This window comes from Pinus tabuliformis, chromosome 7 (assembly GCF_031772625.1).
Source record: "Pinus tabuliformis cultivar Carrire ecotype Pingquan chromosome 7, CPIR1, whole genome shotgun sequence".
Classification (NCBI taxonomy): domain Eukaryota; kingdom Viridiplantae; phylum Streptophyta; class Pinopsida; order Pinales; family Pinaceae; genus Pinus; species Pinus tabuliformis.
Window position 1 is genome coordinate 266,165,190 of NC_142293.1, and position 24,036 is coordinate 266,189,225.

The 24,036-nt window shown below is 38.8% G+C and overlaps 1 protein-coding gene across 1 annotated transcript in view; it reads left to right on the plus strand.

The window, feature by feature from the left end:
- LOC149246888 (uncharacterized) overlaps positions 1 to 24,036 on the plus strand; it is a 300,905-nt gene that overhangs the window by 240,825 nt on the left and 36,044 nt on the right. The window lies entirely within an intron of this gene.

Consider the following 24,036-nt stretch of genomic DNA (forward strand, 5'->3'; position numbering starts at 1 on the left):
GCTAAGAGAGATAGAATCAGTGATCGGGAGAGCAGCTGAGGGGCATTGAGTACAGAGGAACAGAGAAGGCAAAGATTGTGCCAGAAGAGCAGCGTAGCAGCCAAGAAGGGTGACGCAGAGCCAACAGGGGCTCACGCAGGGCCACGCAGAGGTAGCCAAGTGCTGCGCAGAGCACTAGAGGGGCCAACGTAGTTGACGCAGAGGCTCCCAGGGCAAACGCAGGCCAAGAAAGGCTGATGTAGGGCCAGTGTGAGACAAAGTGGGGTTGACACAATCCAGATTGGGCAGACACTGGGGTTGCAGGAGCAGTTTTGTGCTGAGTAGCTGCCGGAAGGGTTTTCCGGGGTTTTAGCTAGGAGATTTCTCTCAAACTGTGAGGTATAGCTGCTAAGGAAATTCTCTATTGGGTAGGCTAGTTACAACACCTAGATTGTACTTTGATATTGCTTAATAAGAAAACCCTCAGATAACTGCATCGATTTTCTCGCATTGGGTTTTTCCGGGGACATTGGTCCAAAATAATGGTGCCATGTGGTGTGCGTTGTCGTGCAGAGTGTCTAGGCCCGACAACGCTTAGAGTAAGGACTGTCACTTTTGATCCTTACTCACTCTGTTTAGACTCTCTCCTAGGTAAGTCAAGGGGGGTAGTCCCTAAGTGAATAGATGAGGATAGCCTGTGAAAAACAAACTCTAGGAGATTTTAGTGATGGATAACTTGAGGAATTTAAATGATTAAATCAGATTGATAGATTAAACGCCAAAGTAAACAAGACACGACCACAAGATAAAAATAATTTTAGACTAGTTCCTTCGATATTTGAATTAACCATCAATAAAACAAGCTACCCAGAACGATTTTCAATATTGTTTAGAAAATCTTCGGCAAAATCACATAATCAATCTTTTGTCGACGCGTTTCGAACCAACTAGTGTGGTTCATTGTCAGGACAAGTTGAAAAATAGATCCAGCTTAGCCTGTTTAAATAGCTAGAGCAGAGACACCAACGATTAAGCTGTCAGGTAACCGTTGGTGTCTCTGCTCTAGCTATTTAAACAGGCTAAGCTGGATCTGTTTTTCAACTTGTCCTGACGATGAACCACACTAGTTGGTTCGAAACGCGTCGACAAAAGATTGATTATGTGATTTTGCCGAAGATTTTCTAAACAATGTTATGGATCACAGAAGTCTAAATTCCTTAATGATTTTCAATATGTGACGAAAAGTGACGATAATCCATATAAATGCCCAACACTGTCAGATGCAAAAGATTCCAGATTTTAAAATTGATTATCGTTAATGACCAAGAATTAATCAATCTTTTCCAAAAGCCAATATGATTTATCGCACTAGACTATAGAAGAATCATGAGAAATGCATTTAATAACACCAAGGAACTATAAATTTAAATTTAAATTATTCCTTACGCAATAATGTTTAATGGTAACTGAAAAATCTAAAATCTTTTAATGCGACGGACAAATAAAAGGGGCCTAAAATAAAAATTTTAATGGGCCACAGGCCACATTTAAATTTTCTTAACATTAAAGCACAAACCCTTTTTATTTTATTTTAAAATCCGTAGTCACCAAAGTTTTAATTTTTTTTATGATTTTTTAAATGTTTTTAGATTTTTTAAATTTTATTTTTTTTTTACGAATTTTTAAAGTTTTAAATTTTTTAATGTTTAGATTTATTTTTAATTTTAGAAACTTAGATTTTTTAATTTCTTTTAATTTTCATAAAACAATAATCAAAATAAAAACTAAACCAAAATCGAACTTGGATTTTTTTTTTTTGTAACTTTTTATTTTTTATTTTTACGTTTGAAATTATAATTAAATCAAAACATAACACATTTCATGAAAATAAAAATTAACGCTACCTATCTAACCCTACCTAGCTAAAAAAAAAATACATAAAAGAAAATCGAATGCCTATGCTAAAACAAAACTAAACAATGCTTTGAATGAAAATGAAATCTAAACTAAACTAAATAAAAGTTTGATATCGCACACATAAAAAAAATCAAACGCTTTTTGCTGTGCATGTGTGCAGGTGTGGAGCTCGACAATAGAAGCAAGGTTTGGAGCAGCTTGATGGCAACATTGAAGGGATATGAAGCTGCTGATCTAGAGGAAGCGTGGGCTAGCAGCTAGGGTTGAGGTAGCTCACATGGATAAGAGAGGCAGTCTATCGACAGAGAGATGAGATGGAACAGGCAGGTTAGGCAGCGTGAAAGGAATGAGGAGATCTATTCTCTTTTCACAGGTTTGGAAAGGTGGCCAGCAACGCAGATTTGAAGAGAAAGCAGGTAGCAGGGCTTGGCCCTGTTAAAAGAAATTGAAATGCACAACAAACCCCACCCAAAAACCAATCAGCAAACAGGTGGCTAAAAAAACCCTTAAAATTTACCAAAACTCTCTTACAATTTTTCCACGAATCTTAATTTAAAATTTTGAATCCATCTGCTTCAGATTTGACCTTAACACCCTCACAAAATTTCAGATCTGCAAAACTAAATTAATTCCTTGTAAAAATGATGTTGATGAACCTCCAGAGATCTAGATCTTACTCTCCAGGGCCTAGATCTGGACTCTTTACAACTCTCAGCGTTAGATTTGCAGCTATAGGATGAAAAGAAACACACAAACGATATATACAATGACCTGAAAAACTAAAACCCCGAAAACCCAAGTTAGAAAACCAAAATTAATTACAAATCTATGTACAAAAATGGGAGATCTATTAGATCTAGGGAGTGTGAGTCCGACTCCGCTCCCAGATCTGATGATCTGTGGCTCTCAATAGCCAGATCTAATGATTTAGCACAGATTTTTTTTTTTTTTTGAATTTTTAGAGGAGGTACTAACCTTGAAACCCTTCTTGCATCACCCATAAAAATATCTTATGATGAGCCCGGGATCAAATTTAAACTGGTCTCTTCAGAAAACATGGATCGGGAGTTGGCTGGTTCAGCCGAGAACTTGCCCAAACGTCCGATGATCTAATAATCAAGGATTTTCCTGTAAAACTGAATTCAGCGGTCAACATAGAGCGAGAAAATGATAATAAAATTCAGATTTAATAGAGATACCTACTATTATATTCAAAACTAAAATAACCATTCAAACCCCAACGACTGAGCAAGATACCTGTACTCAAATCGCTCTTCAGGAAGTTATATCAATGGCCAAAAAGAAATATATGCATGAAAATAATACATCTTACAACATTTTCATGAAGAGTAACATCAGCAGAAATTAACCCCAAAGTCTTTATTTCTCATAAAAAAGATTACAAGAGAGAGAGCTTTTTGCTTAGTACACGATCAAAAGATCAGATGAATCTGATTGACAAAATGACCTCCTATTTAAAGATAAATCTTCGAACGGCTAGTTCGAGTGATCCTTGTCAAAATGATCTCGACTGTTGATGAGGATCAAAATTTCTTTCAATCTCATCCGTCGAAATTTCAAATATTGAGGAAATTTCGAAATTTTCAATTAAATGCATTTTAATAAATTCAAAAATTAAATTTTTGCATTTATTTCCTCAAAATTTTGACTTTTATTTAAACCCAGGGACCCAAGGCATAAAATTTAGCAAAATAATCAATTAACCTTAGTCCCTGGACCTGTTAAGATTTAATTTTTTAAAAGATCCACGAATTTTACCTTTGGAAAATTTAAATTTACCTAGGACCTAGGACCTATGAGGGGATAAATTGTTTTTCTAACCCTCAAGACATTTTACAGCATAATTTTTACATTTTTACATCTCAAGGGGAAAATCCATTTGAACAAGACCCTCACAGGCTATCCAGTTCTGCGACACAAATATAATCTAGCAGATCAAGCAATTTGTAATAAAATAACTTAACCAAATAGTTAGGATTATTTCCAAATCACTTTTACATAGACTCGATCTAGCACACTAGGACTCCCCTAACATTCTGGTGACAAAATTCATTCCGGCTTTGGGGTAAGGCTGAAGGAAAACTTTGTCGGCCATGGATCGGTGAGACAAAAAACCTTTCGGAATGTAGATTGGCATCAAAAAATTAGGTTTACTTAAGCAATTACATACATGACACGGATCTGCTGAGATTATTTACGATTTACACATGCAGAAAGGGTTTATAATATAACATGATCAAGCTAATGATGATAGTTGGACGACATGGACACGTTGATCAAGCGCTATCCCTTTTGCAAAAAAAGGGGGTGTACTGCTATGGGTCGTTGACACATAGTGGTCAACATCTGGCTCTACTTGGGGACATGTTGCTGCACTGGAGGAATGTGAGAATCCAGAATCTGCATCCACGCAACACACAACATAACATAAGTAACATCCATCCAAAAATCATCATATAACGTTAAGCACAGGAAATATATAAGCTCTTCATTTATTAACTAGTCTAACAACATGAAAAACCAAATCTAACTACAAAATGAAACACTGAAATAACAGGGCATAAGGTTAGAAATACAATACAAAGATGCCCCATGGCATCAAATGCGTTCAATATAGTGCATACTGAGCATTTGCCTGCTTTCAGGCAAATCTGTTGGCTGTTTCTCGGATGTGCTATGTCCAATCCTACACATAGTAGGACTTTTTCTTATCTGAAAATCAAGTTGCTTACGACCATCTGATGCATCAAATCGCTTTCTTATTCTCTTTCTCTTGCACCTTTTCTTTGTGGCAGGGTGTATCACTGATGACATGTAACATTCTGTTTCAAAACTCTCAAATGAAGTATGTAGGGTATGCATGACATGTCTTTTTATTCTGCATTTGATTCTCATCAATTTCTGTTTTACCCGGGTCACCTTCAATTAGCCACTTTTCAATGGAACAAATGACCTCCTCATAATAAGATGGAGCTTGTTGCAGCAGATAAGGAGGCTTCTGATCTGTTGATGTCTCCTTGTTTCTTTCATCCTCTGATCGATGTTGAAATTTCTGTACCTGTATTGTTATGGCATCCATCTGGCTAGAGTGTTCAACCTTCATAGCACTGACTTCCTTGGCATGGTCTTCCTCCATGCTCAATAACTTATTCTGAAGACATATCTGACTAGCTTCCATATCTTTTATTGCTTTGTCATTCTTTGCTTTCATGCCCATGAAACAATTTTGCATATAGTTTATCTCTTTCTTATGATTTGCTTGCATGGTAGCCAACTGATTATTATAATCGAATGTCATGATGGTCATTTCTTCATCCATAGTTAATAACTTGTTTTGCATAGAATTAATTTCCTTGTCATGATTAGCTTTCATGGTTTCCATCTCCTTATTTCACTTTTCCAGGTGGGTGTATAAAGTTCTCATATCCTTGACGTAATCAGTTACAAGCTTTTCTTGATTAAGCTCCATATTTTTTACCAGCCGCATTAGTTCTTCTATAATTTTCTTATGATTTTCCCTTTCATTGTCGACACTGATTTGACAACTTGTCCCTGTTTTTTCACTGTCATGGATTTGATCTGCAACAGTACAAGTGGATGACACATTCTGATATGGAGAATTGTCTTGAAATCTTTCATTGACAGCTGGATCCTTAACAAGATCACTTTCATCCTGTTTCATAATTTGAGGGGTACAAGGGGAGCTATCTTGATAACCATATTTATCTCGAAAAGCATGAACGATGTCTTGTAAAGAAGTGAAAGAATCTGTAGGACAATTATTAAACCAATTCATAGCATTACCCTCTAAAGAAAAAACAAATAAATGCATTTTGACATCTTCATGATCATACTGGGGAGAACTACAATATATGAGCATTATACGAGAAAACCTGCATAGATGCTTTCTAACAGCGACTGAATCACCACCCGAGAGCAAAGACAATTTATGAATGGCCACTTTCGGAATATCATGGAGAAAATTAGTAAAATGACACGGGGTAAATGAATAATCCATGATGAATAATGAGGGACCAAATGGATGATAGAGAGAGACCTCTGCTCAAGAAATTCAAGAGATCCACAAGAAGCAAGCTTCTAGTAGAAATTCTTGTAATAAATGAAAGAAGTGGAGTCACCACTTGAACATGAATCTAACTCTAGGATCCAAAGGGAAACAACAACCGGATATAAGGGAGGACTTCTTGTCTGAGAAATAATAAATGGAAGAAGTGGAGTCGCCACCCAATGTAGGAATTTACAGGGTAAGTTCCTCAGAAAGAATACCAAAAGGACACCGCTCACAACCAGATCACAGATCAATACACCAGTATTTTTGACGTGGTTAAAACCCTCAAAGAGGGAAACAGTCCACGGCCTGTCCCAACGTGGGTACTACAGGCAATTTATTAATCAAAGAATGAAAATTTACATAAGCTTCTCTCATGCACGGATTACCCGAACAATGACCCTCCATGCGCTTTAAATAGAACTCATGGACCAATCGGGTGTCAAGCCACGGATCAAGTGTCAGTAATACCGAGGAGAGAATGAACCGTCGGATCACTACATATCGTGACCATCGGATTGTAAGTTACAAAATGTACAACGGTAAAGAAACACACTTTACCTAACTCTATACCTAACTCTACACTAGACCAAGTTGAACTTAACTATATCCTATGTGTCGGAATATCCTAACATCCCCCCTTAAGAACAACTTGGGATAGGATTGAAGGATTTACAAATATGACACAATAGGAGAAGGAAGGAGGCACTAGAGCCTATCCCCCCTTAGTGACAACTTCCTGAACTCCAAGCATATATCGAAGTTTAGTGAACTTTGCCTCTGTGAGAGCCTTTGTGAAGATGTCTGCAACCTGATCATCTGTTGGACAATATTGCACTTCAAGAACATGGTCATGAATGAGCTTTCTGATGAAGTGCATGTGTAGTTCAATGTGTTTGCTGCGCTGATGCTGGACTGGATCTTTGCATAGCTGAATGGCACTTTGATTATCACACCAAAGTGTAGTTGGATGCTGCTGCTCAAAGCCAAACTCTGATAGGATCTGACGAAGCCACAAGGCTTCCTTACTAGCTTCCACGGCACCACGATACTCTGCTTCTGCTGACGAAAGAGAAATGGCAGCCTGTTTCTTACAAGCCCATGTAATAGGTCCTGAACCAAGAGTGAAGACATAACCGGCAGTAGACTTCCGATCATCAGGGTCACCAGCCCAATCAGAATCAGTGAAACCAACTAACAGAGGAGCTGCTTTGGCACTGTAATGAATCCCAAACTGTACTGTACCTCGAACATAACGAAGTATTCTTTTAGCTGCTTTCCAATGACTTTCACGGGGGTTTTGCATAAAACGAGCAACAAGGCCAACAGCAAAGGAAAGATCAGGACGAGTATGGGTTAAATACAAGAGTTTTCCTACAAGTTGACGGTATAAGGTAGCATCAACTTCAGGAGAAGTACAAGAGACTGAAAGTTTGACTCCAGACTGAAAGGGAGAAGGGGCTGGCTTACAGTCTTCCATGTGAAAATGACGAAGAATATCACAAGCATACTTGGACTGGGAAAGGAAAATACCCTCCTTGGATTACAAGACTTGAAGACCGAGAAAATAGTGTAAGTGTCCTAAGTCTGTCATTTCAAATTTCTTTTTAAGGCTGGACTTCACATGGTTTATAAGGTTGGGATCACTACCAGTAAGAATAAGATCATCAACATAAAGAACAAGGATGATAAGAGAGTTGCCCACTTTCTTGGTGTAGACAGTATTGTCAGAATGACACCTAGAAAAGCCAGATTCTAAAAGAAAGCTATCCATTTTGGCATACCAAGCCCGAGGAGCTTGCTTGAGGCCATAAAGGGATTTCTTAAGTCGACAAACAAGGCTGGAGTCTGTTTGTATGAAGCCAATGGGTTGTTCCATATAGATTTCTTCCTGCAAGTCCCCATGCAAGAAGGCAGATTTAACATCCATCTGATGGACTTCCCATTTTAAAGAGGCAGCAAGGGAAAGAACAAGGCGGATAGAGTTCATTTTGGCAACAGGGGAGAAGGTTTCAGTATAGTCAATGCCCTCAACCTGTGAAAAGCCCTTAGCAACGAGACGAGCTTTATGTTTATCAACTTTCCCATCTGGTCCATACTTGGTTCTGTAAACCCATTTACATCTAACAAGTTTGCGTCCCTTTGGTAGAGGAACAAGATCCCATGTATCATTTGTCATCAATGAATGATATTCTTCATTCATAGCTGCTTCCCAATGTGGATGGCCTGAAGCTTCTGCAAAAGTGTCAGGATCATGATTTACTGGAGCTTGAGCCAGTAAAGAAGAGGCTCTTTCAAACTGAGAACGTGTACGTCGCTGATCTGTAGGATCACCGGCAAGATCACCTGCTGCATCCCGAGTAGCACGGATCCATCTTGGAAGTTGAGGATCCTGAGAAGGTGGGGGAGGATTATCATCCTCGCTTTCATCATCTGAAGAAGAAATGTTTTCAAAGGTAGAAGAGATAGGAAGATGTGGCACATTCGCCGGACTAGGCTTGCAGGCCGATTTATTTTCATCAAATTTGACATCTCTTCTAATGATAACATTTTTGGACTTAAATGGAATAAGTCTATAACCTTTTGCATCTTCAGAATATCCAACAAAAGTACATTTCTCACTCTTAGGTTCTAAAGCTTTATGCTTTTCATCTGGAATATGGGCCCATGCTTCACTTCCAAACACACGAAAGTGACTTACATCTGGTTTAATGGAACTCCAAGCTTCTTCTGGAGTGATATTCTCTAGAACCTTAGTAGGAGTGCGATTGATTATATAATTTGCACAATTAATTGCTTCGGCCCAAAAACTAAGACTGAGTCCTTTAGATTGCAGCATACAATTAGCCATTTCCTTTAAGGTGCGATATTTCCTTTCAGCTACACCATTTTGTTGTGGAGTGTATGGAACAGTATGTTGCATTTGAATTCCATTTTCGGTGCAAAAGTTGATGAATGTGTTTTTAACATATTCTCCACCATTATCAGTTCTTAGCTTAAGAATTTGATGTCCAGATTGTTTTTCAACAAAGGCTTTGAAGGCCAAAAATGTGTTAAATACTTCGCTCTTGAGTTTTAAGAAGTATACCCAAGTGCGTCTGGAGAAATCATCAATGAAAGTTAAGAAGTACTTGCAGCCAGAGAATGAAGCAACAGGAAGAGGACCACATAAATCACTGTGCACAAGCTGTAAAGGGGCTGAGGCGTGCCAAGAGGCACGTTTGTCAAAACTGTCCCGATGATGTTTTCCGAGTACACATCCGGAACAAACACCATCTCTGCAAGATACCATAGGAAGACCTGTCACCATATTTTCTTTACATAGATGCTGAAGGGAGCGATAGTTTAAGTGACCAAATCGCTCATGCCAAAGTTTGCTCACTTCATCATTATGAGCAACAAATACTGAGGGAAGATTTGATGACCCAAAGTTGTGAAACTTATACAACCTTGTGGAATCATCAACAAGACCAGTAGCTAGAATCTGTTTAGGATTTTTTAGATCCTTGATTACAACATCATGAGGTGAAAATTCAACAATTTTACCTTCACCTGAATGAGTTATCTGATAGACAGATAGAAGGTTGCAGGATAAGGTTGGAACACATAATACATCATTAAACTGACCATTGTCTAGATGAACAGTTCCAGTCCCTACAACATTAAGAGATCTATCATCACCAACATATATATTTTTGGTGTTACAATCATTTAAAGAAGAAAACATGGCTTGGTTTTTGCCCATGTGATAAGAGGCTCCAGAATCAATGAGCCACTCATGAGAATGAGAAGAAGAAGAAGATACATTTAATGCATAACCAGACTGAGATGATTGACAACGACATGCAGAAAGTGCCATTCCGGAAGTTGAAGTTGAAGTAGGCTCCACATGGATGTTATGTTTCTTCATTGCGGCTTCCAAGGCTTCCATCTTCTTAAAGCATTTAGATTCTAAGTGGTCATCTCGATTACAAAAGTTACAATGTCTATCAGTCTTCTTCCATTTGTTTTTATTGGTCTTATCATTTTGCTGAAATGATCTTTCATTTTGAGGCTGAGTTGGTTTAGGACCATTCTTTTGAGGATATGACTTCTTAGGATTCTTTGAATTTGGTTGCTGCTGGGCGGCTAACGCTTTCGTGGAAGAATTTCCAAGATTAAGAAGATCAAGGTGCAAGAGTTTTTCTTGTTCTCTTATTAAGGAATCACAAAAGGAGTCAAAGGAAGGGGCCTTGTAGTCTTTTCCTTGACAAATGAAAGCTTCCCTTGTAGAATGGAAAGTGGAAACAAATACAGAGTAGGCTGGTCCCAACTTAGTAAGGATGGAATAAATAAGGTTACCATCTTCTTTCATTGTTGACGTTGCCGGCAAAGTGCGCGAATGAAAAAATCCGCCCCCACAAAATGGAAACTTGAACCCAAGACCTCTAGTCTCTTAAAATAGCTTTGAACCAATTGATCTATACAAAAAATTTGAGAGAGAGAGAGAGAGAGAGGGGGGGGGGGCCTTGTTTTGCGTGCTTGCCTTGAGAAAGCTCTTTTTCCCTACAAAACACAAAACACAAAACCCAACACGAATATGCAAAGAAAAACGAACCTTGCGGCTCGAAGTTAGCTTTAGCCAAAAAACTAGAAATTTTAAAAAAAATCTCAAAGTTAGCTTTAGCCAAAAAACTAAATATTTTTCTCAATGTTTCTGATTTTCCGAGATCACACTAAGGTGCAAGGAAAAGAGCATACGCATGAGAAAAATCCTTCCTTTCTGTTTCTGATTTGCCCAGATCGCACAGAGTCGCAGGGCAAAGAGTATACGCAGAAATGAAAGGTATAGATCCGGTTAAAAAAAAAAAGGCTAAATAAACCGAAACCGAAATAAGCAGAGAGAAAATAACAGTAAACTGCAAAAAACACTGTATACCTCCCGATCTGAAAATGATGCAGCTAGGGCTACCGGAAACCTTTTCGCGTGAAACGAAAGGGGTTCCTCACTGGAACAGATGCTCCGAATGCAACAGAGCAGTCCTCTCGGCCCGAAAGCAGTCAGAAACAGCAGATCTAGGAAACGACAGCCGCATGCAGTTCTACCGGCTTCAGATTTGGATCACCAACGGACGCGGCCCTCAAATAGCTCTGATACCATGTAGGAATTTACAGGGTAAGTTCCTCAGAAAGAATACCAAAAGGACACCGCTCACAACCAGATCACAGATCAATACACCAGTATTTTTGACGTGGTTAAAACCCTCAAAGAGGGAAACAGTCCACGGCCTGTCCCAACGTGGGTACTACAGGCAATTTATTAATCAAAGAATGAAAATTTACATAAGCTTCTCTCATGCACGGATTACCCGAACAATGACCCTCCATGCGCTTTAAATAGAACTCATGGACCAATCGGGTGTCAAGCCACGGATCAAGTGTCGGTAATACCGAGGAGAGAATGAACCGTCAGATCACTACATATCGTGACCGTCGGATTGTAAGTTACAAAATGTACAACGGTAAAGAAACACACTTTACCTAACTCTATACCTAACTCTACACTAGACCAAGTTGAACTTAACTATATCCTATGTGTCGGAATATCCTAACACCCAAACAAGAAACGAACCAAAATGTCTAGGTGCTAAAGGTGCAATTGAAATGATTAATGAGACGACGAAAGATAGGGTGATGAAAAGATCAAATGACGCCAGGAAAAGCTTGCTGCTTGACAGGCTAATGAATGGCGGAAAAGATGAGATGTGCCAAGAAATGTTGACTTTGCCGGCTCGAATGAAAAGATGATAAATGAAAAGTCGTTGAAACGCCAAGAATAAAATATCCTCGGCAACGGCGCCAAAATATGTTGTCGTTGATGGCTAAATGAATGATAGAAATATGAAAGATGAATGATGAATGTCGTAAAGCCCAGGCCTAATAAATCGGTCCCCAACAATGACGACAAAAAATGTTGGCGTTGCCGGTAAAAATGATAAAGATGATATGAGGAGAATGAAGATAAAATGTCATTGAAGCGCTGAGAATCAAATATCCTCGGCAACGGCGCCAAAAAATGTTGTCGCACGGAGTGTCTAGGCAGCGCGACAATGTTCGGAGTAAGGGCTGTCACTCTTGATCCTTACTCACTTCGTTTAGACTCTCTCCTAGGTAAGTCAAGGGGGGCTGTCCCTAGGTGAATAGATGAGGATAGCCTGTGAAAAATAGACTCTAGGAGATTTTAATGATGGATAACTTGATGAATTTAAATGATTAAATCAGATTGATAGATTAAATGCCAAAGTAAACAAGACACGACCACAAGATAGAAATAATTTTAGACCAGTGCCTTCGATATTTGAATTAACCATCAATAAAACAAGCTACCCAGAACGATTTTCAATATGTGACGAAAAGTGACGATAATCCATATAAATGCCCAACACTGTCAGATGCAAAAGATTCTAGATTTTAAAAATGATTATCGTTAATGACCAAGAATTAATCAATCTTTTCCAAAAGCCAATATGATTTATCGCACTAGACCATAGAAGAATCATGAGAAATGCATTTAATAACACTAAGGAACTTTAAATTTAAAAATTTAAATTATTCCTTAGGCAATAATGTTTAATGGTAACTGAAAAATCTAAAATCTTTTAATGCGACGGACAAATAAAAAGGGCCTAAATAAAAAAAATTTAATGGGCCATAGGCCACATTTAATTTTTCTTAAAGTTACAACACAAACCCTTTTTATTTTATTTTATTTTAAAATCCTTAGTCACCAAAGTTTTAATTTTTTTTTATGATCTTTTAAATGTTTTTAGATTTTTTAAATTTTAAATTTTTTAAGGATTTTTTGAAGTTTTTAAATTTTTTAAATTTTTTAATGTTTAGATTTCTTTTTAATTTTACAAATTTAGATTTTTTATTTTTTATTTTCATAAAACAATAATCAAAATAAAAACTAAACCAAAATCAAACTTGGATTTTTTATTTTTTATTTTTTGTATGTTTGAAATTTTAATTAAATCAAAACATAACACATTTCATGAAAATAAAAATTAACGCTACCTATCTAACCCTACCTACCTAAAAAAAATACATAAAAGAAAATCGAATGCCTATGCTAAAACAAAACTAAACAATGCTATGAATGAAAATGAAACCTAAACTAAACTAAATAAAAGTTTGATATCGCACACAGCAGAAGCAAGGTTTGGAGCAGCTCGATGGCAACATTGAAGGGATATGAAGCCGCTGATCTGGAGGAAGCGCGAGCTAGCAGCTAGGGTTGGGGCAGCTCACGTGGATAAGAGAGGCAGTCTATCGACAGCGAGATGAGATGGAACAGGCAAGTTAGGCAGCGTGAAAGGAATGAGGAGATCTGTTCTCTTTTCATAGGTTTGGAAAGGCGGCCACCAGCGCGGATTTGAAGAGAAAGCAGGTAGCAGGGCCTGGCCCTTTTAAAAGAATTCTAAATGCACAACAAACCCCACTCAGAAACCAATCAGCAAACAGGTGCCTAAAAGAAAACCTTTAAAATTTACTAGAATTGCTTTACAAATTTTCCGGGGAATCTTAATTTAAAATTTTGAATCCCTCTGCTTTAGATTTGACCCTGACACCCTCACAAAATTCCATATCTGCAAAACTAAATTAATTCCCTGTAAAAATGATGCTGATGGACCTCCAGAGATCCAAATCTTACCCTCTAGGGCGTAGATCTGGACTTTGCACATCTCTCAGCTTTAGATCTGCAGCTGTAGGACGACAAGAAACACACAAAAGATATATACAATGACCCAAAAAACTAAAACCCCGAAAACCCAAGTTAGAAAACTAAAATTAATTACAGATCTATGTACAAAACTGGTAGAACTATCAGATCTAGGGAGTGTGAGTTCGACTCCGCTCCCAGATCTGATGATCTGTGGCTTTCAACAACCAAATCTAATGATTTAGCACAGAAAAATTAAAATTTTTTGAATTTTTAAAGGTACTAAGCTTGAAACCCTTCCCGCATCACCCATAAAAATATCTTATGATAAGCCTGGGATCAAATTTAAACTGGGCTCTTCAGAAAACATGGATCGGGAGTTGGCTGGTTTAACCGAGAATTTCCCTGAACACCCGATGATCTAATAATCAAGGATTTTCCTACAAAACTCAATTCAGCCGTCAACATAGAGCGAGAAAACAATAATAAAATTCGGATTTAATAGAGATACCTGCTATTATATTCAAAACTTAAATTACCATTCAAACCCCAGCGACTGAGCAAGATACCTGTACTCAAATCGCTCTTCAGAAAGCTATATCAATGGTCGAAAAGAAATATATGCATGAAAATAATACATCCTACAACATTTCCATGAAGAGTAACACCAGCAGAAATTATCCCCAAAGTCTTTCTTTATTGCTCACAAAAAAGATTACAAAAGAGAGAGCTTTTTGCTTAGTACACGATCAAAAGATCGGATGAATATGACTGACAAAATGATTTCCTATTTAAAGATAAATCTTCCAACGGCTAGTTCGAGTGATCCTTGTCAAAATGATCTTGACCGTTGATGAGGATCAAAATTTCTTTTAATCTCATCCGTCGAAATTTTTAATATTGAGGAAATTTCGAAAGTTTCAGTTAAATACATTTTAATAAATTCAAAAATTAAAATTTTGCATTTATTTCCTCAAAATTTTGACTTTGACTTAACCCCAGGGACCCAAGGCATAAAATTTAGCAAAATAATCAATTAACCTTAGTCCCTGGACCTGTTAAGGTTTAATTTTTTAAAGGATCCACGAATTTTACCTCTGGAAAATTTAAATTTACCTAGGACCTAGGACCTATGAGGGATAAATTATTTTTCTAACCCTCAAGACATTTTACATCATGATTTTTACTTTTTTACATCTCAAGGGGAAAAACCCATTTGAACAAGACTCTCGCAGACTACCTAGTTCTGCGACACAAATATAATCTAGCAGATCAAGCAATTTGTAATAAAATAGCCTAACCAAATAGTTAGGATTATTCCCAAATCACTTTTACATAGACTCGATCTGGCACACTAGACTCCCCTAACATTCTGGTGACAAAATTCATTCTAGCTTTGGGGTAAGGCTGAAAGAAAACTCTGCCGACCATGGATTGGTGAGACAAAAACCTTTCGGAATGTAGGTTGTCATAAAAAATTAGGTTTACCTAGGCAACTACATACACCACAGGGATCTGCCGAGATTATTTACAATTTACACATGCAGAAAGGGTTTACAATATAACATGATCAGGCTGATGATGATAGTCGAACAACACGGACACGTTGATCAAACGCTATCTCTTTTGCAAAAAAAGGGGGTGTACTGCTATAGGTCGTTGACACATAGTGGTCAACAGTGTGTTTGTTCTTGTTTCTTTTAGTTGCTGATCTGTAATATGTTGAGCATGCACTGGTGTTTATTTTCAGTGTTTACTTTGTAAATAACTTGTTAAAGAAAAATTAACAAGTAGGTAGGAATAAATCAGGAAAAGTGCAGGAAGGGTTTCTAAATTAAGTAAACTTAGAAACTTCAACATGGTATCAGAGCGTAATTGTAGATCACAGGAGGACTAAGAGACATCAGTCGAGCAAAGCAATAACAGCAAAAAACAGCTGTCCCGAGGTGACAGAAGTTGTTTCTAGCAGCGTAGAAGCCAAGGAAGTATGACGCAGAGCCAACTAGAGCCATGCAGAAGAAGCCGAGAACTGTGCGGAGCCTCAGAGAGGCCAGTGTTGTTGACGCAGAGGGCCAAAGGGTTGATGCAGGGCATCCCGCGGCTGACGCAGACCCATCCAGGGTGACGCAGAGCCAACATGAGGTAGAGAAGGGCTGACGCAGTTCACAGAGAGTCAGTTGTTGGGGACTAGAAGGTTGCATGAATATTGCAGAGTGGAGCTGGTGAGGTACTGTAGTCAGAAGAGTACCTGACAGAGCAGGGCTAGAGGAGTTGTTACCAAGGATTTCTAGCCGAGGAACCTGGATCAGTAGTGCAGTTGCACAAGACGATCAGAGTAAGGGGCATCTCGACAAGTGGCAGAGGGATTTATAGGAAGGAAATAAGGACTTAGAGGGAGTCTAAAAGAGAACTTCCAGATGGGAGGTAGAGACTTAGAGGAGTCGAACAGAGAACTTCCAGGAGGGAAGTAGAGGAGCGTCATGGCACTACACGGGGTAAGAGAACAGGATAGACTGGACGAAGCATCGAACTTCGCAGTCTGGAAGGCGAGAATCTTATCAGTGCTTGACAGGAATCGTGTCAAGAACTTCGCCTTGAAGGTTATAGCTATCCCAGTCGACCCCAATGATAATGATAAGTACAAAGAGGCGACGGCGAGTGCCAAGTGAATTATCCTTGACGGGGTCAAGGATCATGTGGTACCACATATAGCCGAGAAGGAAACGATAGTTGAAATGTGGGAGGCTCTCAAGAACCTGTAGCAGCATACTTCTGTGCAGAGAAGAATGCTACTTGAGAACCAGATGAGGTCGTATCAGATGAAGAAGGGTCAAACGATTGACTCCTTCCTCAGAGGACTGAATGAGATTCGAGATCAGTTGACTGCTATTGGAGCGACACCGGATCAGGGGCTTATGGTGAGGACAACCCTGAATGTTGTCTCAGAAGAGTGGGAAGTGTTTGTCTAGAGCATCCTAGGCAGAGGGACTCTCCTACCTTGGGACGAGATGTGGGAAGCTCTTTGCCAAGACGAGATCAAACAACAATCAAAGATTCGTAGCATCAACAAAGGGATCAAGGTCAAGCAGGAGAAGGAGGATGTGGCCCTAGCATCTGAGCGAAAGCAGGAGAAGCGGAAGAAGAAAGATCTCTCCAAGATCAAGTGCTTCCACTGTGGGGAGATGGGTCACTATGCGACCTAGTGCCCAAGGAAGAAGAGTAAGGGAGAGTCTTCCAAGACTAAGGCAGTGCCAACACAGGTAGAGAAGGAAGTTTTGACAGACGATGACTATGCCATGAGTGCACACGCACCACTTGAGCGGAAGTGGGGAGACATCGAGCTGTAGTCAGGTGGACTATAGGCGATGAGGGGCAGGATCCTCGAGGTACCCAACCTCTTGGATTAGACCTTGCTACGGGAGCTCCGACGAGGAGTAGCAGGACTGGTTGAGTGGGTAGAGACAGATGCAGATGTAGCAGCAGAGAGAGCTACAGTGCAAGAGTCCTAAGACAACGCAGAGCTAGCAGGCTACAACAGTGCGAGAGGCACAGGAGTGTTGTACCAGTGCAGGAAGGCATAGAGAGGTGTGCAACGGTGCGAGTTGTAGGGAGTTGTTACATCTACGCAGAGGTCAGAGAGGGAGCACTTGTCAGCAGCAAAGGGAGCTTCAGCATCAAAGGGTGTTTCTAGCCCAACAGGGAGGTTAGTTGGGAGATTAGTGACTTACTTCTTAGTAACTGAGTTGCAGTGCAGCAGTGGGCAGCACGATGAAACATGATGAGAGGAGGTGCAATGCAGGGAGGAAGGACCAGCAGTAGCATAGATGCAGAGGGAGTTGCAGTGCAGATGCAGTGTTGGGAGGAAGGGCTAGCAGCAACACGAATGCAGAGAGAGCTGTCGTACAGATGCAGCAGTGGCAGTGGTAGAACCATGGGCAACAGTATAGGGTGCAGCAATGCAGAGGATGTTGGGCAGGAAGGCCTAACACCAACACAGGTGTTGATGTCGGATGATCAGAGTAATACTCAGTGAGGAGTATTGCCAGAGCATAGTCCTCGCTAAGAGAGACTATTGATTTGTGGTAGCATCGGATGTGCTCTAGGCACGAAATTTGGTGGAGAGGTTGGGGCACATGAGATCTCCAATACCTAGAAAGGGTTTGGGCAGATTCTAAACAGATCAGGAGATATTAAAATACTTAATATTTTTAATAATTAATATTAAAATAAAATATTAATGTGTATTAATATGAATCTGTGTTAGAGTGGTCCAAAAGACATGGATCAAGCCAAATCAAATCTTAGCCATTGATTAGGGACTTAATCTCGAACATTGAGATGTCAATAGGAAAATATAAGAAGAGGCTTGAGGGTCACTTGGAGAACACACCAGATGATCAATGATTCTATTCTCTAGAGCGGGGTTTGCTAAGAGAGATAGAATCAGTGATCGGGAGAGTAGCTGAGGGGCATTGAGTACAGAGGAACAAAGAAGGCAAAGATTGTGTTGAGAGAGTAGCACAGCAGCCAAGGAGGGTGATGCAGAGGTAGCCAAGTGCTGCGCAGAGCACTAGAGGGGCCAGCGTAGTTGACGCAGAGGCGCCCAGGGCTAACGTAGGCCAATAAAGGATGACGCAAGGCCAGCGTGAGACAGAGTGGCACTGACACTATCCAAATTGAGCAAACACTGGGGTTGCAGGAGCAGTTTTGTGCTGAGGAGCTGCCGGAAGGGTTTTCCGGGGTTTCAGCTAGGAGATTTCTCTGAAACTGTGAGGTATAGATGCTAAGGAAATTCTCTATGGGATAGGCCAGTTATGGAACCCAGATTATACTCTGATATTGCTTAATAAGAAAACCCTCAGATCACTGCACCAGTTTTCTTGCATTGGGTTTTTCTGGGGACATTGGTCCAAAAATAATGGTGTCATGTGGTGTGTTTGTTCTTGTTTATTTTAGTTGCTGATCTGTAATATGTTGAGCATGCACTAGTGTTTATTTTCAATATTTACTTTGTAAATAACTTGTTAAAGAAAAATTAACAAGTAGGTAGGAATAAATCAGGAAAAGTGCATGAAGGGTTTCTAAATTAAGTAAACTTAGAAACTTCAACACTCAATTTGTGTTATGTGCTATCTAAGTTATAATGGATTCATCCTATTGAAATTCTAGGTTCTTATAATTTAGATTAAGAATGCAAGGCAACAATGGATCGAACTTGATTACCAAGTTAGAACTTTCTTTCAGAGATTATACTGGATATTAATCATTACATAATCTAGAGAAAGTATTAATTCTTTATTTATCCTTGAGTAAGTCAAATTCTTCCCTGTTAAACATTACATAACCATACAAAGCATGTTACAAGATTCTGCACATATAAATCTTATCCGCAAGTCACTTTCAATATGTATTCCTATGCTTCTTATTCCATCATCTAGCTATATATCTGCAACCTGACCCATTGCATTCCTTCATCCTTTTTAAAAGTATTGTTTCCATACTATATGGAATGTATACTAACCTTGTCATAATGCATCTCCCAAGAACCTTCCAAAATGATGGTTCTTACAGGCTCATGATGATCCACCTAAACAAGATGACTGCCTTTAACATAATGTTAGATAATGCCTCGATGAACGATATGCAAAATGGTCTATCTATCTATCTTCAAAGACTAGATGGTTTCTACAAAGCAATTCACTTAAGTAGACTCTCAATATGTTACTATCACATGTTTTTCTTTATGATGATATACAAAATCGAGACTCATCTATAGTAAACGACAATTCATACTATTCTAAAGGAAAGACCAACCATAAAGAACTTGACAGACAGGATGCCTCCTTTAAAAGATATTTTACATCTTTCTTCGACTTCTTCTCAGGTTCTCCCATTTCCTCAGCTACATGAGCCTCACTTCTTTCCTTTCTTTTGTTGTTCTGTTGGTGTTATCACCAAAATAGGACCCTGATAGGCTGCTGATCAGACTATCTCAGTGTAACTATTTCAAACCAATCTTTTAGCTAAGGCTTAGCCTCCTTAGCCTGAGAGGGCTCTCTCAAAGGGTTAATGATATTGATTAAAGATATGGATAGATGGCTAACTCTATGGTTTGTGATTTTATATGTTTGTAGATTGGAAGATGGAGACTTGCTACCATTGGGCTATGGAGTCAGTGACAGAGATGAGGATAACAAATAGCTCTTCTTATAAAACTGAGGCTTGTATATACTTCAATGAAAGAGTGACACATTCAAGAAAGTCTCAATAACTTGAAGTTCATAGGAGTCAGAGCATGTGGGCATGAATTCTGAGTAATGATACATCAAGGTATTCAAAAGGGAAGAATTCAAAGTGATAGATCAAAGTTTAATACCTACATGGAAGTCAGGGCATTCAGCATTTAAACATTCAGAACATAAACTCATATGGGACCACACAGTTTATGAATGTATACAGGAAGTCAGAGCACATTCAGTGAATTCTGAGTGATTATACATCCATACCACTACAAGAATTAAGGAAAGGACAACATCACATATTCTGAACATAAAAAATCCTTCATGAATCCTGAGAAGTAAGCATTAAGACTATGGAAGTAAAGCATTTCAAAGATAAAAGATGAAGCTCACTGAAGTACACTAAGAATCTCAGCTTCAGAAAAGTCCCACTGCTTCTGTATATATCAATCCCTGCATATCATTTACAAAAGTAGTCTTTTCCTCTAACATTTTCCAACCCTTTGCTAATTCGACCTCTTGCTCTATATAAAGCATTTACAATTAGGATTCCATCATCCCTCATCAAGAGAATTCGAATTTGCCATCAGTGACACCTATTCTAACCATAAAACAAACCATTAATTAGAACTAGCTGTTAACTAGGAGTGCTAGTGACCTAATACAACTAGGAGTGTAACTCCTTATTATGATTACAACAACCTTATATAAGCATTTAAAGCATTCTTTGACAGCTGCAACCTCATGAAGTCGAATTTGATGAAGCCTCCCACGTGGTCACCCAACTGCTGATGACAAACCCTAGAAATTAGGGAACATGTTTCCCTGTTTTTAGGTTTAGATCCTTGAAAATTGGCACGTGGGACAGAGCCTTTATCTCTTCATCCATGACACATTTTACGAAACTGAAGGAGGTTTTTGTAGCCCATGTTGTCCAGAACAAAAACCTCTCCTGGTTTTTTAAAACATTTCTCCAGCTGTCCAGAAATTGTCCTTGAAAAACACGTGGCAAACAGGAAAAATCCGTTTTCTGAAAGTAGGGTCTCAATGAAAGCTTAGTATCTCCCAACTGAAAACACTTATGAATAAAGTGAGATAGGTTATTGTATCTGGAGAGTTTATGAAGAGAAACCTCCCTCAGAATTCCAAAATACATCTTCTTGTAACCAGAAACAGATCTTGAAAAAGACTGCTAAAACCAGAAGACAAAGCCTGACTTTCAGCAGTTTCGTAACGCAAGTTTAACCATAAATTTCTCCCACCTCAGAATGGATTTGAAAAAACTGAAAGAGGTTTATGTAGTGCAGCATGTTAGGAAGAAAAGCCTCTTTCAGTTTGCAAAATTAAGTTCTCGGCTGCTCAGGAAAGCTTTTGGAAGTTAACTAGTAAAAACAGTTTTTCTACTAAAACAGGCTGCTACAGGGGTTTCGTAGCGCGCTACGAAAACTCCTAGTTCAGTGATTTCGTAGCTACTTTCAAAATTTCTCCAAAATGATGTGAGATATGACTTATAAACACCTGGTAAGACTTCTAAAACATGGAATGAGGCTGTCAAACATTATTTGGAAAAGAGATATGATCTTAAACGACTTCTAACCTTATGACCTAACCCTTAAAGCATGAAATGACCTAGAGACCCTTTAACACCATGACTAGAAGAAGGGTTTGTAAATGAGAATGACACTAATTGTGATGAGATGACTAAAAAATTATAAGACTATGACTAGAAACAAGGCAACTTTCCAAAGCTTAGAGACAAAGATTTTAGGGTGATAGCAGTTGGTTTGGACAATCCCTCTTAAAGTGTCCATACACATTGCACTTAAAGCATTGAACCTTGGACATATCTTTCTTCTTGTACTTTCCAAACTTTCCCTTCTTCAACTTCTTGACTTGAGCTATAAACGCTTGAGGCAGTTCATCTGATCCAATGTCATCCTTTGCGTTGATTGTAGTTTCTTCCAAGATGCATTGAGCCCACAACTCATCAAAAGGAGTTAGAGTCTTTCTTAGAGTAGATGCTTGTTGCAAAGCTATTCCATTCTGGTGGCAACGCGTTTAGTACACAAATGGTCATTTCCGAATAAGAAATTGCCTCTCCAAGTCCCTGCAAGTGATCTATTAATTGAGGGATCTTCATTAGAAAGGATGCCATGTCCTCATTCTTTGATTTCTTCATTCTATATAGCTTATTCCTCAAAGACATCTTTCGTCCTAATGTACTTACAGAGTAAAAATTCACTAGCTTGTCATACAAAGCCTTAAAAGTTTTCAAATGATTCAACAATGATTCTTTGTGCCCTTACTTCTCCTTTCTTGTACTTTGCTAGTTCTTGGGTCTTGTCTTTGCTAGGTTAAGTAATATCACTAGTAACATATTCCATTACTTCATATTCTGTAAGTGCTAGGTTAATCCTTTTCTTCCATGCCAGGTAATTTGATGAGCCAACAAGTTTATTGCTTTCCTTGCAGAAATAACCCATATGACTTTTAGATTCAGACATAGAGTAATGTTAGTTTTTGTAGCATCAGATGGTGTTTTAGTCTCAAAATTTTGTGGAGAGGCTAAAACTCAGGAGTTCTCCAAAATCCAAAAATCGTTTATGGAAATTCCACCTAGAGATGGCCCAATTAAATTAATTGACCATAATTAAAAATTTCCTAAGTCTAACTTAGGAAACGTGGTTAATTAATAGGAATTAATTGAGGAAGGTGTGATTTATCTAGAAACTCACACGGCTTGACTTAGAGATAATCTCAACCATTAATTAAGATTTAATCTTGGCCATTGGAGTCCCAACTAGAGATTATAAGAAGAGGTTGATGGGTAGATGGAGAACACACATTGCAGATACTCAATGATCTAGACAGTTCGATACTCCAGTGTAGGCGATTAGTAGGAGGGATGTAGTCGGAGATTTAATAGCAAGTGTTAGAGGGGTAGAGATAATGATCTGAAGGAAGATTTCGAGTTCCAAAGAGGCAAAAATATTCCATGGTGAAGCTAGCCCAGAACAACTGCAAGGGTCGTGCAAATTTTTCTAAGAGGTCGCAGTTAGGGCCGTGTGGGTTTTCCCAGTACAACCACAAGGATCGCGTGGGTTTTCCTAGTACAGCTATACGGATCGCCAGAATCAGAAACCACCTGTGCAGGGATTGGATGACCAGTTTTCAGAGTGAGACAGAGGCCGTGGTTTGCTTGTGGAGGGAGAGAATTTTCTCTCCAAATATATTTGTTAGATTCTTGCTGATTAGATAGCCAACTGAGCTTCCAAAGGTTGTACTCAAAGTTCAATATTGCATAATAAAATAAACCCTCAACTGCTGCACCATTTCTCCCACATTGGTTTTTTCCGGGGACATTTGTCCAAAAATAATGGTGTCAACGTTATCGCGTGTGTGTTAGCATTTCTCAGTTCCTATTTTTTCTTCCGTAGTTAATTTTTATGGTGAAGAAATTGCAGTGTGAATATTTTGTTATAAACAAAAAAACTGTATAATTAATTTATCAGTTAGAAGAAATATTTCTAATTGCTGCATTTCAAGGAATTTTCACATGGTATCAGAGCATATTTGATGGACAAGAAGCTCAGAGGCAAAGGGAAAAATTCGCAGGTTCGGAGGGAGTTGTAGTATGATTTTTTCAAAGGGTCACACGGGTTAGCTCATGACAACTATGAGAGCCTTACAAGATTTCCCTGTACAACCATGCAGGTCGCGCGAGTACGGGTTGGACAACCATGAGTGCAGCGTAGGGAGCAACAATTCAGATTTTCGCATAACAAATATTCTTATCTGGGCACAAAGGGTTTACAGTAGTTTGCTAGAGCAGATTCATTGTCAGGTGGAAGAGAAAGTGCACACACAAAAGAAATTTCTCTCAGAGGGTTTCTAGTTCAGAAATCAAATATTTCCAGGTTCGAAAGGTAGTAGCAGTAGGTAGATTTTCTCACTCCAGGAGGGAGTGCGTATTAGTTTTTGTAGCATCAAATGTGTTTTAGCCACAAAATTTGGTGGAGAGGCTAGAATACATGAGATTTTCAAAACCCAAAAATCGTTTCTGGAAATTCCACCTAGAGATGGCTTAATTAGATTATTAACTAGTCTTT